At 46.4% G+C, this 12734-nt stretch overlaps 1 pseudogene across 1 annotated transcript; it reads right to left on the bottom strand.

The window, feature by feature from the left end:
• Window positions 1-713: 713 nt before the first annotated feature.
• LOC103267262 lies at window positions 714-1370 on the bottom strand (annotated as a pseudogene). Its single transcript, XR_504743.1, has one exon. The product of XR_504743.1 is annotated as a zinc finger CCHC-type and RNA-binding motif-containing protein 1 pseudogene (transcript).
• Between the last annotated feature and the right edge of the window lie 11364 nt (window positions 1371-12734).

The raw sequence follows: 12734 nt of genomic DNA, 5'->3' as shown, positions 1-12734 counted from the left end.
TATAATGATTCTTTTTTTAAATTATCTTCCTTTATTTCTTTATTAGTCAACAGAAATATATGTATTTATTTAGTTATATGTATGTACATATGAGTGTTGCTTCTAGGGAATAGAATTTGGCGCTATGGGCAAGGGAGACGAATAACTGCTGTGTTTGATTTTAAGGCTTTTCAAGTTACTTCACTTTATATTTTATGGGTATTTACAACTTACCCAGATGGGAATAAATCTCCAAGAAACAGGATGACAAAACACCCATATTTAAAGACAAAATTATCTTGAAAAGTTTATCAACATTGTTATTAATGTTTCAATCTTCATGAAGTTTTTGTTTTAAAGATTAAATTTATTTCAAAAGTTCTCATGTAAACCCATCAGATATGAATAAAGCTTTTATAGTGAACTTTTGAAATCTTTATAATATCCGTCTTTTTTCTTAGGATGACAATAGTGTTACTATGATAGTATTAAGTTTTCTCATTTTTTATTAAAATTAACTCTTTTCAAGATTGTTATTAACAAATCTTGATTTTTATTTGTGTGCTAAGGCAAGAAAGGAACATGATGCTTTATGTTTTTAATTTCCTATAAACTATTTTATTGTAAAGAACTATTTGACTTATGCTCAAATTCTAAAAGTAATCCCCCAAATTTAGTCCCCAACTGAATTTTGTACAAGATTTATTTTAATATTTACATAATACGTATTAATTTTAATCACTCAGTTCTTCATCACTAAAATATGTGCTTTTCTTTATCCTTGGGCGTCTTGAGTCATCTGATGTTGAGGGACTCCCTGAACTGGGTTTCCATTTTTTTTGTTCTTCTTCAATTTTGGCTTGCTGGAATGCTATGGCCTGACTGAGACTGTTAAGAGCAGGATCTTCCCCTTCATCTTCACTTTCTTCTACTTCCTCAATTTCTTCTTCTGGTTCAGGAACTTTCTTTTTTTTCTTTTTTTCCTTCTTTTTTGGAGGTTCACCTTCTCCAAGCATATTTTTAGGACAGGCATAACTTAAGTGTCCGCTTTCCCCACATTCATAACACTTAAATTTAAATCTATCAAAGTACATTCGCCTTCGGATGAACTCAGCTGCTCTTCCGTTGTCAATAGCAATACTTGTTTTTATCACTCTACCAAACAACTGTTTGTTGTTTATTGCCCTGGTACAGTTTTGTGCAGAGTATTTATCCAAAAATAAAATAAATGCAACCCCTTTACTCTTCCTGGTATCTTTATCTTTCATTATAGTAACCTTTACAACTTTGCCATACTTGGAAAATATCCTCTATAAGTCATTGTTTGTCAGGGAAAAAGGCAAGTTGGATACATACACTGTATTCTTACTTGGAGCCAATCCACCACTCATTTCTTCAGGTGGGGCAGGCCCGGGAGACCAGATGAGCGCAAGCCCTTGGCTCAGCAGGGGCTTAACCCCTACTCTTCCTCGCCAACCGGAGCGGCCTTGACATCACGGATCCTATGAGATGTCGGGCGCAGAGACAAGGCGGTAGCAGCAGCACCGCCTTTCCTGGTTCTACCTATAATGATTCTTTTAATTGTGTTGCTTTTAAAATTTTCATTTTCTGATTGTTCACTGCTAGTATATGCAATTATACATATGTATATATAATATATACACTTAATTTCTAATATTTATCTTAAGTCTTTCAACTTTGCTGAATTCCCTTACTAATTTTTATCTTAGTCCTTTGTGCTGCCATAACAAAACATACCTAAGACTGGATAATTTATACATATCAGATATTTATTTTTCATAGTTATGGAGGTCAGGAAGTACAAGATCAAGGTGCTAACAGGTTTGGTGTTGAGTAAAAGCTCTATCTCCAAGATGGTGCCTTGAAGGTTTTATTCTCCTAAGGGGATGAACACTGTATCCCCAGATGGCAGAAAGGATAGGAAGACAAAAGGGGCTTAGTTAGTCCTTCCAGCCCTTTTATAAGGGCCTACTGCCACTCACCAGTGCTGCCTGGCCCCACCTCTGCCTAGTCAAAGACCCTGCAGCCACCAAGAAGCATCCCCACTCACACAGAAAAAAGCCAGCACAGTTTTCCAGACCACGTACCTTCCTACAACCTGTGCTGTGGCCACAGAACATACCTGGGAGCCTGTTCATTATTGCCACAGCCCCCGGGCACACAGCACAATTTTCAGTCCGCCTTGCTTCTGCCTTGGGGTCCAGCCAACACCCCATTCCTACCCACACCATCCCATGCTCTTCCACTTTTATTTACAGACCACTCTTTTTCAAGCACTACTGAGCCCAGTCACTGGCTCAGGAAACACTGCTGGAATATTTTTTCTTTTGTGTTGGGTCTCACTTTGTCACCCAGACTAGAATGCAGTGGTATAATCATGACTCACTACAGACTTGAACTCTTGGGCTCAAGATATCCTACTGTCTCAGGCTACACCCAGTTACTTTTTTTAAAGAGACAAAGCCTCGCTATGCTGCCCAGGCTGGACTCCAACTCCTGGCCTCAAGGGATCCTCTGGCTTCAACCTCCCAAAGTACTAGGGTTACAGGTGTGAGCCACCATACCTGGCCACTGTCCCGCATATGACAGAGCTCTCTTCATCAAGTAGGCAAAGAGGCGGGTCCATTTTGAATTCCTGGGAGGTCAAGCACCCTGGAAGAAATAAAGTCTAAAAGATGAATCTACAGGGTTAGGGACAATCTTGACATAGTCTTAAAACCTCGCCCTCATAGTCCTCTTCTTCTGCAGCTCTAGATTACTACCTTGGGATGCAAATCTGTCATCTCTGTCTCTATCTCGCGTTCCCTCTCACTCTCAGTATCTCTCTGAATCTCCCCAACCCCAATCCCTGTTTCTCTCTCTCCTTCTCTCTAATCCTGACACTCTCTTCTGTGCATTTCTCTGTACCTGTCCCTTCCCCATCGCCTTTCTCTCTATCTCCTGCTCTCCCATTCCTCCCCTCTCCTTCTTACTCCTTATCATATTTTCCTTAGCTTGTAAAGCACAGATGTATACAGACAGAAAATACTGATCCCTGTTCTGCTGTTTCTACTTCAGGTAAACAGCTGCCAACATAAGAATTTCTTACTTTTCCAAATCCCACACTCTTTAAGAACTTCCATTAGTACCATCAGGTTGTCCTTCAGGTTGAGGAAAGAAGTGTGTCCCCACACCTGTTTCAAATCTCCCAAGCCTCACCAGTCCTGGGACTTTACTCGCTTTCAAGTGGCTAGAGCAGGGTTGGCCATAATGGAAGAATGAGGATAACTAACACTCAATGGAACCTTGGCCAAATCAACTGCACCAAGTGCCCTACTACTACTGAGGGTGAGGGAAGAGAAAGAATGCTAAAGCCCAGACATGATAGGAGCTCCAGAGACCTGGAATAGTTGGAGCTGTTGGGTCCACAGCAGACAGTAGAAAAAAACTTTTGTTGTTCTCAACCACAGAGAGACCCCAGCCAGGAATGACAACAAATCTGGTAACAAACAAAAGGGACAAAAGTAGAATTTTTGCCCTTCACTGGGTCTGTCCCTGATGGCATGTGGAGACACTGGATCCTCCAGAACCCAGAAGGATGCTTGACAGGAATCAATTGAAGTGAGCCAGTGAGTGGAATTTGGTCATCAGAAAATGGGTGGTGGGTGAACCCACATCCACGTCTCATTCCATAGACACTCCTTAAAAAGAGGGCCCCTAAGGTGTGACTTGCATACTCTTCCCCATGTCCCTACTGGGTACATGAGTAAGTAGTCTTAGGGTAGTGGCCCCACACCAGATGGGATCTGAAGCCTCTCTAAAAAGTTGGAGCCTGGATAAGGGTCCAAATCCCACACTTTGTCCTCTGTACCACCTCTTTGCCTTTCCAGGAGGTCCACAGAACATTTCCTCTCTTCAATATGCAGCAAGCAGCCTCTGGCAATGGATTTCTGCTCTCTTCACTGAGAAGTAGAGCCAAGGCCCCAGGCTCGGGCTAGTGATGGGCGGTGGTGGCAGGAGGCTATATAACAGGTGCCTGTGGAAGCCCTGGGCATGATCTATTCAACCGTGCTCACTGGTTTTCACTTTCCCTTTCCAGTAGGCCTCAATTAGCCAAAAAGTGAGTGGAGGACACTGTGTGTAGAAGGTTTGGGGGAACATCAAGAGCAGCTAGGGGAAGACAGAGCAGGGGATTCTGGGAGGGGAAAAGTAGAAAGGTCAGATAGTTAGTGAAGGGCTCCATTCACATTCTCCTCCAGACTCTGAGGCCTGGCTGCATTTGGCCACTACCTACCCAATGCCTATTCCTGTCCTCCTTTCCCTCCAGCCAGCCCTCCCCTGGCCCCAGAAACCCACTCATCCTCCTCAACATCCTCTATGCCCTCACTATCTCTTGTTTTTATATGTTTGGTTGGGATTTTTGTTTGTTTGCCACTGATGCCTATCATCCTCACCTGTAAAAAAAGAGTGCATAGAGGGAACAAAGGAGCAACTTGGACCCTATCAACCCTGCCTTGCCTGCACTATGGGAATCATGCCTTTCAGCATCCCTGGATACAGACCACCACATCCAGAGGATTTGCTCCTCCCCAAAAGGGGTGGTAGCGACCAAGGCAATGTTCTCTTGGAAGGTGTGTTTCCTACCCACGCAAGGCATACTGAACCTCTGGCAGTCCAGAAACTGGCTCCTTCATTTCCTGAAACCACAAAGACTCAGCTCTGGCAGTGTGCACCCTTTGATAGTTCAGCTAGTAGAGTGAAAGACTATCATCTGGACAGACAGGTGTGGCCAACCTTAGGTCACTGGTTTGATTCTGGCTCAAAGGAGTTGCCTCTTGCTTTTGCACAGACACCACTGCCTCCAGGCACCACCTCTGCTGAGGCAAAAGCTCTGCAGCTGCAAAGAGTACCCCTGTTCTCAAAGAAAACACCCAGCACAGCCTTCCTGTCCAGGACAACTTACCTGCCTACGGCCTGTGCTGTGGACAAGGAACACGTCCGGGAGCCTGCTCAATCTTGCCACGGCCCACGCCACATACCAAAGGGCGTCTGCCCTGTGACCCAGCCAATCCTGTTTTCTCTGCCCACAGGCTCCCAAGTGCTCTTCCACTTTTATTCACACTGCTCTCTGCCAAGCCGTATAGAGTCCAACCATTGGCTCTGACGACAACCTTGGATACCTTTCACAGAGCCCTCTCTATCAGATGAGCAGAGAGGTGGGCCCATATTCAGGCCCCAGATGGTGAAGGTCCTTAGAGAATGTACAGTGTATAGGGCCAGACTTGGGTCAGGACTATCTTGACAACCCTTGTGAACACTCATCTATTTTTCCTACTGTTCCCTGTTTCTTCAATGCTGTATCACAGGCTTGGGATCTGAATCTCATCTCTTTATCCCTTTCACAATTTCATTTTCTCTCTTAGTATTTTTCTTTCTGTCTCCTTTTCCTGTGTGTCCACTTTTCTCTCTCACTTCCTCTTAGTGTTTGATTGTGTGTGTATCTTTCTTTCTGTCTCTCTTTTTCCCTCTCTATCTTTGTCTCCCGTTCTATTTTCTGTGACTATCTCTCTCTGTATATCTCTCTCTCTCGATCTGTCTTTCTTTCTGTATATCTCTCTATCCTTGTCTCTTTCTTCTCTTTCTATCTCTGTCCCTCTTTCTCTCTGTCCTCACTTTTTCTCTGTTTCTTTCCTCTAGCTTATTCTTTTTATCTCATCATACACCAACTTGTATAGACAAAATGTCCATCCCTGGTCTATTGGGTCCACTTCTCATAGATGGCTTCTGTCCTGAGAATTTTCTACTTTAAAGAACTTCCATTGCTGCACTCAGATCATCCTTGGGGTTGAAGACAAGAGTGTGGCCCTACTCCTGTTTCAAATCTTCAAGCCTCACCTGTCTTGGGCCTTTATTCCTCTTCATGTGGTTAGAGTCGGGTTTGGTCATACTGGAAAAATAATAATACCTAACATTTAATGGAATCTTGACAAAACCACCTGTACCAAGTCCCTGCTACTTATGAGGGGGAAGAAAGAGAAGAAGAATGCTGAAGCCCAAACGTGGAAGGAGTTCCAGTGACCTGGAAGAGTTGAGACTGTTGGGTCTATGGCAGGTGCAGAAAGGAAGCGTGGGCAGCTCTCAGCCACAGAGAGACTCCAGGCTGGAATGAAATCAACTGCAAAGACAAGCAAGAAGAACCAAAATAGAATCTTTGCCCATCATTGAATCTGTCCCTGATGGGATGTGAAAGCACTGGGGCCTTTGGAACCCAGGAGGGTGCATGAACTCAGGAGCAAACTGATGTGGGCCAGTGTGTGAGGTTTGGTCACCAGCACAAATGTAGGCGAACCCCTATCCATGACTCGTTCCATAGACACTCCTTGAAAGATGTGCCCCACAAGGGCACCTGCATAATGAATATTGTATACCTAACCCTGAACTGTACCCCACATCTTTAAAATAAAAAATTAAAAGTTAAAAAAAATAAATAAAAATAATAAAATTTTTTTAAAAAGATGTGCCCTTAAGGTGTGACTTGCAGCCCCTCCAGAAAGCCTCTTTGGATAGGTGAGTGAGTGGTCTTGGGGTAGTGGACACTCATAAGATGGGATCTGAAGCCTCTGTTACAAGTTGGAGCCAGGATAAGGGTCCAAATCCTCCACCCATATTATCGTCACCATCCCCATTTGCCTTTCCAGAGAAGGCCCTCAGAACACATCTCCTCTTCAGTATGCAGCAGGCAGCCTCTGGCAAAGGATTTCTGGTCTTTTAGCAGAGGATGGGAGACAAGTCCCTAGGCTAGACCCAGTGGCGGGTGGTGGTGGTTGGGGACTGTATCACAGGTGCTTCTGGGAAGCCCTGGGTGTGGTCTTTTCATCAGGATCCACTGGTTCTCTCTTTTCTTTCTTTTCCAGAATGTCTCCATTGGCCAAAAAGTGAGCAGAGGATACGGTGGGTACGAGGTGAGCATATTGGGGGCAAAGGAAGGGGGGATGGGGAAAAACCGAGATGCCAGACTGTTAGGGAAGGGCCCCTGATCCTGATGTTGCCTGTGCTTCCTTTAGCCTACCCAGCACCCATTCCATTTCTCCTCTTTTCCTCTTCCAGCCAGTCCTCCCACTCACATCCCACTCATCTACCTCCACAAATTATCTGCCTTCACTCACCCTCTCTTGTTTTTTACTGACCACCTATTAAAAGGGGGTGCATGGAGAAAACAAAGCAACAAGTTAGAGGCCTCCATCAACTCTCTCTTTCCTCCACCATGGAAATCCTGCCTTTTAGAGTCCCAGGATGTCAGACAACCATCCCCAGGGGATTTGCTCCTCCCCAAAAGGGGCAGTGGTGACCAGGTCTAGATTCTCTTGGAAGGTGTGTTTCCCACACACCTGGAGCATATTAGACCTCTGGCATTCCAGAAACTTGGCTTCTTTCATTTCCAGAAATTCCAAGCAACCAACTGTGGGAGCATGCATCCTTCAATAGCTCAGCTGGTAGAGTGGAGGACAGTAGTCTGGTCAGACAGGTGTGGACATACTTAGGTCGTTGATTTGATTCCAGTTTGAAGGAATTGCCTCAAGCTTTTGCATGTACACCACTGCCACATGACCCCACATCCACATTGGTAAAGGCTCTGCAGCCACCAAGGACCACTCCTATTCTCACAGAAGACACCCAGCACAGCCTTTTGGGTCAGGACACCTACCTTCCTATAGCCAGAGCTGTGGACAGGGAACAGCCTAGAAGCCTGCTCATTCTTCGCATGGACCATGGCACAAACCATAAACTCTTCGATCCCTTTTGCTGGGCCTTTATTCCTCTTCTCCTCCTCTTGCTGGGCCCTATTCCTATTCTCCCCTGTGGTCCAGCCAACCCCCTTTTCGCTACCCACCGAATCCCGCATGCTCCTCCATTTATATACAGACTGCTTGCTCTCAGCCTAGCCATACTGAGCCCAGCCACTGGCAACACTTCTATTTGTGCTACCTTTCACAGAGCCCTCTCTATTAGGTAGGCAAACAGGTGGTCCCCAAGTGGTAAAGCTCCCCAGAGGATGTCAAGTGTATAGAACCAGACACAGGTCAGAAACAACTTGACATTCTTCTTGAAAACTCACCCTTCCTTGTTTTCTCCAGCTTTGCATCACTGCCTTAGAATCTGAATCTCATCTCGTCTCATCTCATCTTGTCTCATCTCATCTCATTTCATCTCTGTCTCTTTATCTCCTTAACAATTGCATTATCTCTTTCTGTATTTTTCTTGCTGTTTCCTTTTTCTGTGTCTCTGCTTCTCTCTCTCTCTCTCTCTCTCTCTCTCTGCCTCTCCTCTCTGTCTCTGTTTCTCTCTTTCATTCTCCCCATCTGTGTCTCTCTCTGTCTCTCCCTGTGTGTTTGTGTATGTGTATCTCTCTCTGTCCCTGTTCCTCCCTCTTTGTTTTTCTCTCTTTGTGTGTCCCTGTCTTTCTCTCACTTTTTTTCTCTATCTTGATCACTCTCTGTGTCTCTTTCTGTATATCTCTCTGTCCCTATCTCACTCTTCACCTTGTTTCTGATTCTCTCTGTCCTTTCTCTTTCTCTCTCCTTCTCTCATTCTCCTTAGGTCATAAAACACAGACTTACAGCCAGGCTCGGTGGCTCAGCCCATAATCCCACACCTTTGGGAGGCTGAGGTGAATGGATTGCCTGAGCCCGCGGTTCAAGACCTGCCTGGGCAGCGAGACCTCATCTCTACAATAAATCAAAAAATCAGCCAGGTGTGGTAGCGCATGCCTGTAATTCCGGCTACTCAGAAGGCTGAGGCGGAAGGATCGCCGGAGCCCAGCAGGTCAAGGCTGTGGTGGCCGGGAGCAGCCACTGCACTCCAGTCTGGGCGACAGACTGAGACTCCAACTCAAAAAAAAAAAAAAACACAGACTTACACAGACAGAAAATACTCATTCCTTGTCTGTTGGGTCCATTTCATGTAGACAGCTTCCATTCTGAGAAATTTCTACTTTAAAGAACCTCCATTGCCACGGTCAGATTGTCCTTCAGGTTGAGGGAGGATGTCCCCCCACCCCTGCTCCAAATCTCCTAAGCCTCACCTGTCCTGGACATTTTCAATGGCCAGAGTAGAATTTGGCTGTAGTAGAAGAGTAAAGACACCTACACTCAGTTGAAGGTTGGCAAAATCACCTGCATCATGTTCCCTGATACACATGAGTGTGGGGGTAGAAAAAGAGAATACTAAAGCCCAGGTGCAGAAGGAGCTCCAGTGACCTGGAAAAATTGATGCTGTTGGAATAGTTGGCTGCCATTCCTCTCTGTTGGACCAGAAAGGAAACCAATGAACATCCCTGATGTCATCCCTGGTCTCAGAAAAAATCTCCAGACACTTGATAGCTAAAAAATATCACAGCAAACACACTAAGCATGAGGCCACGGAAGTTAGGCTCACTGAGCCCTCTACAAAACTGAGCACTGTCCTCGTGGAACCACCACTTTTCACTCTGTGTCTCAAACTGGTGACTGCACATATCTTCCTCTCCAGGGAAGCAGCCCCTGTTCTTTCTCCTGCCTCTTTCCTCCCCCCAAACAGCCAGGCACCCTCTTCCACAATGTCAGCCTTCCTTCCTACTCTCTGCTCACAGAAAGGGGCTGCTGTGGTGATGCCACCGTTCCATAGTTCTCGGTCACTAAGAGATGCCAGCCTGGAATGACATCAACTGCAGAGACAAAAAAGAAAGGACCAAAAATACATCTTTACCCTTCATTAGCTCTGTCCCTGATTGGATGTGGAGGCACTGGGTCCTTTGGAACCCAGAAGGGGTACTTGAGAGGAACACACTGCAGTGGATCAGTGAGTGGGGTTGGCCACCAGCACAAGCCTGGGTGATCCCCCACCCATGACTCATTCCATAGACACTCCTTACAAGGGGGTGTCCCTATAGTGCGACTTGCAGTCCCTCCAGAAGCTCCCTGTGCATAGGCGAGTGAGTAGTCTTAAGGTAGCAGACACATACCACTTGGATCTCAAGCCTCTGCAACAAGTTGAGGCCAGGATAAGGGTCCAAATCCCATACCCGTGGCATCTTCACCACCCCTTTGCCTTTCCAGGAAGCCCTCAGAATCTTTCTCTTCTTTAATATTCATCAAACAACCCCTTGCAAGAATTTCTGGTCTCTTAGCAGAGTCCCTAGGCAGGACTCGGTGGTGGGGATCATGGCAGAGGGTTGAACCACAAGTGCCTCTGGAAGCCCTGGGTGTGGTTTTCTCAGCTGGACCCACTGGTTCTTTTTCCCTACCCAGTAGGCCTTAACTGGCCAAAAAGTGAGCAGAGGACACTTTGTGTAGAAGGCTGGGGGCACACCGGAAGTGGGGGGTTGGAGGGCAGGTGTGGAAAGGGAAAATAGAGGCCAGACTGTTAGGGAAAGGCTGCACTCAACCTCTCCACCAGATTCTAAGGCTGGACTGCACTTGGGAGCTGCCTACAAGGTTCTCATTCCACTTCTCCTCCTCACCTCCTCCAGCCAGTCCTCTTGCCTGCAACCTGCCTCCACAACCTCTCTGCGTTGACCCTCCCACTGTCTTTCTGGTCAATGAAGATACTATTCTCACCTGTAAAAGAGGGGTTGCACAGAGGGAAAAAGCTAGCAAGTTAGAGACCCCATCAACCCTCCCTCCCTCAACACAGGAATTGAGCCTTTCAGCGTCTTAAGAGGACACACAACCACTCCCAGAGGATTTGCTCCTCCCAGAGGAGAGAGGTAGAAACCAGGGCCAGATTCTCTTAGAAGGCATTTCCCACCCACCTGAGGCATACTGGATCTCTGGCAGGCCCAAAACATGGCTTCTTTCATTTCCAGAAACTGCAAGAACCCAGCTGTGACAGCGTGCACCCTTTGATAGCTCAGCTGGAAGAGGACTCAGGAGGACTGTAGCAGACAGACGTGTGTGGACATCCTTAGGTCACTGGTTCGATTCTGGCTCAAAGGAAGTGCCTCACACTTTTGCACATACACCACTGCCGCCCAACCCTACCTCTACCTAGACAAAGGCCCTGCAGCTTCCAAGCAGCATTCCCCATCCTTACAGGAAACACCCAGCACAGCCCTTCTGTCCAGGTTCACCTACAACGTGTGCTCTGGACAGGGAACAAACTTGGGAGCCTACTCATTGTTGCCACAGCCCACAGCACAAACCACATACTCTTCAGTCACCCTTGCTTCTGCCTTGTGGCCCAAGCAATAGCTTGTCCCCACCCACAACATCCCGTGTGCTCTTCCACTTTTATTCACACACCACTCACTGCCAAAAGAAACTGAGCCCAATCATTGGCACTGGCAACACTCATATGCCACCTTTCACAGAGCCCTCTCTATCAGGTGGGCAAACAGGTGGGCCCACATTCAGTAGGACTTCAAGTGTGTAGACCAGACATGGGTCAGGAACAATCTCAACGTCCTTCAGAATACTCACCCTCCCTGTCCTCTCATTCTCCAGCTCTGTCTGAATCACTGATTAGAATCTGAATCTCATTTCATCTCTGTCTCTTTATCTTTATAATTTATTTTCCTCTCTCTATTTTTATGGTTGTCACCTCCCAGTACTTTCTCGTACTCTGTGTGTGTGTGTGTGTTTATCCCCCATCCCAGTCTCTCACTCTCTGTCTTTGTCTCACTCTTTATCTTTCTCTCTGTTTCTGTCCCTCTCTCTTTGTATCTCTCTATGGCTGTCTCTCTTTCTTGCTCATTATCTCAGTCCCTGTCTTCCTTCTCTTTCTATCTCTCTTCCTCTTTGTGTTTCTTTCTGTACATCTCTCTGTCCCTGCTTCTCCTCCCTGTCTGTTTCTCTCTGTCCCTGGCGCTCTCTCTCTCTCTCTCTCTCTCCCCTCCCCCATCTCTCCTTCTCATCTCATAATGCTTAGCCTGTAATGCACAGACTTATACAGATATAAATAGCTGATCCTTGTCCTGTGTGTCTACTTCGGGAAGACAGTTGCCACCATGATAATTTCCTGCTTTAAAACTTCCATTGGCATGGTCAGATTGTCCTTCAGGTTGAGAATAAGCATGTGTCCCCACCCTGTTTCAAATCATCCAGGCCTCACCTGTCCTGGGATGTTACAACACTTAATGAGGAGTAGAGTAGGGTTTGACCATTATGGAAGAGTAAGGATTCCCAACACTCAGTCAATAGTTGGCAAAACCACCTGCACCAAGGGCCCTGCTACTAGGGAGGGTGAGGGAAGAGAAAGAGAATGCGAAAGCCCAGACATGGAAGGAGCTCCAGTGACCTGGAAGAGCTGGAGCTGTTGGGTTCATGGCAGGTAGCACCAGGGCAGTTTGGGCAGCTCTCAGCCCAAGAGAGACTCCAGGCTGGAAAGACATCAAGTGCAGAGACAAGCAAGAAGAACCAAAAGTAGAATCTTTGCCTTTCATTGGATCTGTCTGTGATGGAATGTGGAGGCACTTGTTGCTTTGGAAACCAGGATGGATGCTTGAGAGGATCACACTGTAGTGGACCAGTGAGTGGAGTTTGGTCACCAGCACCAATATAGATGAGCCCCCATTCACAATTTGTTCTGGAAACACACCTTAAAGGGGTAGAAGGCTATGATGTGACTTGCAGTCCCTCCACTGCTCCCTGTTGGGTAGGCAAGTGAGTGGTCTTGAGGTGGTGGACACACACCAGATGGGATTTGAAGCCTCTGTAACAAGTTGAGGCCAGGATAAGGGGCCAAAACCCATACCAAGTTTCCCTTCACCATCCCTTTGT

The sequence above is a fragment of the Carlito syrichta genome, unplaced genomic scaffold (assembly GCF_000164805.1).
Source record: "Carlito syrichta isolate Samal-C Ts95f unplaced genomic scaffold, Tarsius_syrichta-2.0.1 Scaffold308087, whole genome shotgun sequence".
Classification (NCBI taxonomy): Eukaryota; Metazoa; Chordata; class Mammalia; order Primates; family Tarsiidae; genus Carlito; species Carlito syrichta.
This window is presented reverse-complemented; position numbering and strand designations above follow the sequence as displayed.